Source organism: Adiantum capillus-veneris, chromosome 9 (assembly GCF_014529385.1).
Source record: "Adiantum capillus-veneris isolate H3 chromosome 9, ASM1452938v2, whole genome shotgun sequence".
Lineage (NCBI taxonomy): Eukaryota > Viridiplantae > Streptophyta > Polypodiopsida > Polypodiales > Pteridaceae > Adiantum > Adiantum capillus-veneris.
Window position 1 is genome coordinate 105,637,156 of NC_140939.1, and position 6,552 is coordinate 105,643,707.

The 6,552-nt window shown below is 41.6% G+C and overlaps 1 pseudogene; it reads left to right on the plus strand.

Moving 5' to 3' along the window:
• Nucleotides 1-2,349: 2,349 nt before the first annotated feature.
• Nucleotides 2,350-2,951, plus strand: LOC147450933 (uncharacterized; annotated as a pseudogene).
• The last annotated feature ends 3,601 nt before the right edge of the window (nucleotides 2,952-6,552 follow it).

Genomic DNA, 6,552 nt, shown 5'->3' on the forward strand with positions numbered 1-6,552 from the left:
GCCTGTTCAACTGCACGCTTCCTAGTCCTATTTTTTTGAGAAAGTGACTCTTGCAACAGAAATGTGCATAATGCATCAAACTTGACAACTTCAGGATTTCCTTGGGTCATCAGTCTCCAAGTACTAGCAAAAGTCTGGTAGGAATCTGGTAAGGCATCAAGAACAGTCTGCACAAGGGAACTGTCTGAACTGACTTCACCTGTAGAAATAAGTTGCTCATTGATATCCTTGAAACTAGCAAGGAAAGTGTCCATATCATCTTCCTCATGCATAATCTTCGACTCGAGCTCTTTACACAACAAAGCAATTTTAGCCTCATTGAGGCTTGCATAAAGACCTGCTAGAATATCCCAACCCTGTTTTGTAGATTTTGCTGAACGGATGTGAGGAACAATGGTGCGCTTCACAGAAAACGCAATCAATGCATGAGCTTGCACATCCTTTAACCCTGTTTTGTAGATTTTGCTGAACGGATGTGAGGAACAATGGTGCGCTTCACAGAAAACGCAATCAATGCATGAGCTTGCGCATCCTTTACATCCCAACGACCTTGTTCTGCCGTAGGCAAAACAATTCTAACAGCAGCAATCCTTGTAGCAAGACCTGCAACATCCTCAACATCGCCTACATCCTCAGAACAAGGACGTACATCAATGCCTTGCACAATGTTCCAGACGCCCTTTGACACAAGAACATGTTGCATCATATAAGCCCACATAGGGTAGTTGTCCCTATCCAACCTGTCCTCAGCAACAAACATCTTGAACACATATGTGTTGTTGTTGTTAGCCATGGTAAATGCTGCATTTGATGTGAAAACTGCCCAAAAGTAGGAGAAACGGAGCGGGAACAACTCGTGCTATATAGCACAAACTGTAGAAGACTATAAGGCACCTGTTATGCAGAAAACGGCACTGACAGAAATTTTGCACAAAATGACAAAATAGCCTGTGCAGTACTGCCTGTAGTGGAAACGGAGGCTGAAATGAGCCCGAATTTGTCGACCTGTGAATGCTCGCCAAAGCTCACTGAAATCGCAGAAAGTGGGCAGGCGTGTACTGGAGCAGCTGGCGACTAAGCCCGGGAGGAAGCAACTTGCTTTGATACCAATGGTTGGAATTAGGGTTGCAGAGAAACACACACAGCTTGGAGAAGACGAAGGAAGCTCAAGGCACACAATAGAGAGTGTATTACTTAGTGTGCAATGGAAAGATAGATAGCCCTAGAGTGATGGGCATATATACAATGCTCGGGGGAAAAAACTCCTAAAGAGGGGAAAAATGCCCCGGCTGTCCTAGTGTGTTTACACACATCACTACCGCATGTATATGGTAACACTTGATACCCTTGTATTTCAACTTCCAAATTGGGTATCTTCTTGTCTTCTAAGTTGGATCAATCGTCCATCACCTTTCTTTCCATATGAGTAGCAATGATGTATAATTGTCCAAGGATAAGAGGGTATGTAGACATCTCCTAGACATATATATAGAGGGTATGTAGACATCTTCCAGTAAATAGTTCTTCTTCATCTATCTCTAACATGCTCATAATAAAAAATCACAATACTAGGATATATTGTAAAAATGTTAGGGATATGTCCACTTGTTGGACTATCCCCCACCAAGTGAGTATATCCTCATGGTAAGGGTGCCCCCCCCCCCCCCCTCTCTCTCTCTCTCATGACCAAATGGAAAAAACCAGCTCTCCTTCTTCCTCATATTTCCCTCCCCCCCGCACCCATTTTTTATCTTGGGTTATCTCTCTCTCTTCCTCCTCTCTCTCTCTCTCTCTCTCTCTCTCTCTCTCTCTCTCTCTCTCTCTCTCTCTCTGTGCCTGTCGTAGCATTTCTCCCTCCTCAACCCCTTAACGCCTGAGTCTCCCCATGGGCGAGAGGCAGCCCTTTGGGTAGGCGTTAGGCCTATCCCCATAGCCTCGATCGCGAGCCAAAACCAAGCCCCTGCATCTCGTGGCGAGAACATCACCACAAAACAAGAATTTGAACGCAGCAACTTTCGAACCTCTCATATCTCGCAAAACCCGAATCTCCTGCAGCCTGGCTCACAAAGCTTGCACTACCTAACCCTGAACTCACAACCCTGCGAAGCTGTGTAAGCCTCACAAAGCAGCCTCATAAACCTTAACCGCCTGCAAACTAAGGATCTATTAAGGCCTAGTTTACAGTGGGGTCACACTGGTTTAGATAGGGGTCCCATTGGATTGTAGTGGGCTCTCATCATGAATACCCCAAAGGGTACTGCGAGGAGTCGACCAAGTTTTGCAGCCGTTGTAGCAGCGTCGAGTAAAAGCGATCGGATCAGAGAGCTTCAAAGAGTTGTTGATCAGATTATGGAAGAGAATCGCGACCTAAAAGCACGCCTTAGCAAGCGTGAGGCACGTTTCGACTCTGTGGTCAATGTTGCCACAGACAAAGCTAAAGAAGTTGAAGCCAAAGTCACCCAAGCTCACTCTGCAGTCATTAAAAAAGTGCAGACATGTGTGACAACGGAACTTCAAGAACAAAGACTTCAGGAAGAGAACTCCAAGGTCCGGATTGGTGGGTTCCCTCACCATGGTGCACCACTGATGATACCCTCGAAGAAGCGATTATCAAGCTCAACAATATTCTTCAAACAATCAACATCAAGCTGGAATCCATTTCTTGGATCAATGACACCCATAGGCAAGTTCCATTTGAGCATTGCCTTCTCACTTTCAAGGAAAAAGAGGAGCGGGTGAGGGTGCTGTGCCAATCCCACCTCCTCAAGGGAACGAAGGTTTGGATTGCTGAGGAGTTGACCTTGAATCAACTCAAGATGAAGAAACAAGAACTCAAAAAGGTCTACGAAGCACGAAAACAAGGAAAATGGGCAGTATATCGAGGAGGTAAGGCCATCATCCAAGAATTTCGAGCTCCCAAAGGGACTATCCCCTTACCCGACCCCACCTAGGTTTTGCTTCTTTTTTCCACCCTCTTGACGGAGCCTCAGTCCTTAACTGATATGTATCTAATGCCTTCTCTTAGAAGACCGAATTGTAATGTTTTTGTTTCCGGTCCCATGGGTCATATCTGACCTCCGTGGACGATAATGAAATCTATCTATCTATCTATCTCTCTTTCTCTCTAGCTCTAATGTGGATAGCTTCTCCACAAATTTTTACGTCCAAGCTTTTTCCTTTTAGTCCAACTCCCTCGCATCCCCCCATATTAAATCCCCCTTATTTTGCAAGGCTAAAAAACACAAAAACAACCTTGTACCAAAATATCCATAATAGTTTGTTGTATAATTTTTTTCTTTTAATTCAAAAATTCATTAGGAGGTTTTGAAATTTCTTAAAAAACACACATGAACGATGTAAAAACAACACAAGTTCATTCTCTCCCTCTCTATCTCTCTCTCTTTCTAAACTGATACCAAAGATAAAAAATAAAAGATAATGCTGTTCCTCTATCTCTCTCTCTCTCTCTCTCTCTCTCTCTCTCACTCTCCATCTCTCCCGCTCTCTCTTTCTCTGTCTATCTCACCCTTTAAGTTCATCTAGAAACCTCTGAACAGGAGGCTATTATTTCACTTCCCACTTTCTTGATCTCCATCTCTTTAGTTTCTCTCGAAATGAAATAGTGTGTTAGAGAAAACTCGGAAAAAACGAGGGTACTGAAGTTCTTTTACACATATAAAAACTTGAACCAATTTAAAACTTTCCCCATCTCTCTCTGTCTCTCTCTCTCTCTCAAGCCTTACCCTTGATTTTTTAAAAAATCCTCCTCTCTCTCTCTCTCTCTCTCTCTCTCTCTCTCTCATCCTCCCACAAACTAAACATTATCACCCTGGCCAACTAACCACACATTGGTGCAATCAATAACTGAAATCTATTTTAACACTGGTTGTAGCTTTTAAAAAACAAACACCGCGTTCACTGTAACACACCTCGAAGGCATTTTTTTTGCGTTTCCTCTTAGCCTACACTTTGACCCTGTCTTACTATGCCTTTGCGCACAAATCGATAGCTGCATCCACCCCTCTGCGAGCACACACAGCCTCACACACACACACACACACACACACACACACACACACACACACACACACACACACACACACACACACACACACACACACACACACACACACACACACACACAATATGGAACACAGGATGCATGTTGACAACACTCCGTGATATTATGGACACACAGCCACACACAAACACATGCTTACATAATACCATTTGAGAAAAAGACGCAAGTTTTTTTAACAAGCTTCTACTAAACATGACACATGCGACAACATCATTAGCAGAAGAGTGATAGAAGGACAGATGCCTCCAAAGCAGGACGCAATGATGAATTTCAAAGCCAAAGAATCCCCTTTTTTCTCTTTCTTATTTGTATTTTTTGGCATGGAAAAGCCCTTTATTTTGTAATTTGTTTGGAATTCTCCAGAAGCATGTACACAACCTTGAATAAATCAAGTTTTCATTAGCATTGAATATAAAAGTCCTACAAAACCCAAGTAATTGGTTTTATTCACAAATAAGATTGATGGGTACACGGACCCAAGGGTACTACCGACGCAATGGCAATACACTGTTTAAAGGGTTCACTTTACGATAATCGGTTTTCTTACAAAAATGGTTTTACTTTTGCCTATAGCAAGTAATAAACTTGCTAGTGTTTTTAATTTGTCTACAAAGATGATAAGATTTTCATTTTAGCAAATAGAATAAAGCCAAAGATATGGGCACTCTGCAAACTCTCTAAAAAAAGCAAATTGGTATAGCTAGAAGCACCGAATGCCAACACTGGCATGTTATACTGCATAGGGCCTTTAAGGCACCGCAAAGCTAACACTGCTTATAAAAAGCAGGTAGTGCAAGGGGCTTCAACTGCAAGGCTTGCCATCACACACAATATCACAGGCACACTCTCTCTAATAACGATAGCAATTCGCACTGTATTGCTCACTTGCTTCATACTATACAGAGTATTAGCACACACAGCAAGGCTCACAGCTAAGTCCCTTGCGCATAAGTAAAACACCCTCTCAAGCTATACCTCACAGGAGTCGTCACCCCAGAATCAGGCACACAAGCATAAGGGAACCAACCAACCTGCTACACAACAATTGAACTATCGGCAAACCAGTGGATACACCAAGCAAAGAGGGCCTTTGACTACATATTAAATGATTGGAGTACGGCCAAACACAAACGGTATGTAAGTCTTCTATCGGCAATGCATTCTCATAACACATATAGTGTCTTGTATGCCTAGCACACAATCTTTGAAGGTAATCTCCGATGGGTAGCGATTGTATATCACAGAACCAAACACAAATAATGGGGTACACAGGTAGGATGCTCCATAAGCTTACACACACACACACACAAGAAGTTAGGAAAGATATGCTAAATAGCCACCATCACAAGGATAGCACATATAATGTGTTTTCACATCAAAAAGAAGTTGAGAAAATCGTTTTTTCATAAACAACACCAAAGATATTGATTTCGATGCCACACACACTAAGCCAATAGCTGAAAAAACCATTCTTTTCATAAACAACAACAAAGATATTGATTTTGATGCCACACACACATACATGTACACAAAAAACAGGGCATAGATGCACATAAGCAATCTACAATTGGTTCGGCATCCATGTACAAAGGTATGTATATAAGCACATAAACACATTTGACAAGCTTATCAGCATATAAATAGGTTGTGTAGCATGCATAATTTAAAAGCTGTATCATACGACTAATATCTTTGCTAAAAATTGTGTGTCATTTGAAGAAAGTAGCAGCCAAGTGGTGCATTTCGTTGAACACTAAGTGGGAAAGAGGAGCAATACAGATGTATACTGCAAGCAATAACCACGTGAATTCATACAGAAAGCTTCAAGTACAATTGTTTTATACTTAAACAGTGATGTTAAAGAGAAAAGTTTCCTCCTTATCTAATTTCCTTCATGTTTTCGATATAGCATAAAATGTATCAAGATTTGAAAGAGGGTATATGACAACCTCCTGTGAGGACTGTCATTATGCACGACTGGTTCTTTTGGAAAAAGAAAGGTTTTACAAACAAAATGCTGCTGAAATTTTCACAAATTAAATATACTTATGAAAAAATAGATTGGAAAGATGACTGTACATACCATAGAGATAGGGATGCCTTTAAGGCAACATCAAGTATAGTATGTAAGAATACTAAACTCATATGTCTAACCATCGTTGACAAACAGGGGTATAGGCAGACAGCTAGGATGAGCATCACTCAAGATATATTTAAGCTACAACAGATTCGGGACAAGATCATGGCAGCACATAAAGGGAAAAAGAGAATGAAGCCAATAGCAATTAGAGACCCTATCTCCAAGCCGCGTAAACCCATAAAAACTTTCATAGATCATTAACGACCCTACTTACATAGAAGAGCAAAAGAAAAGATAGCATACAATTAGGAGTATGGTTGGGGTGCAGGAGCAGGTTCTTGTGGAACTCCCTTCGAATTGTTAGTAAAGACTAGGGAATTAGAGGACTCTG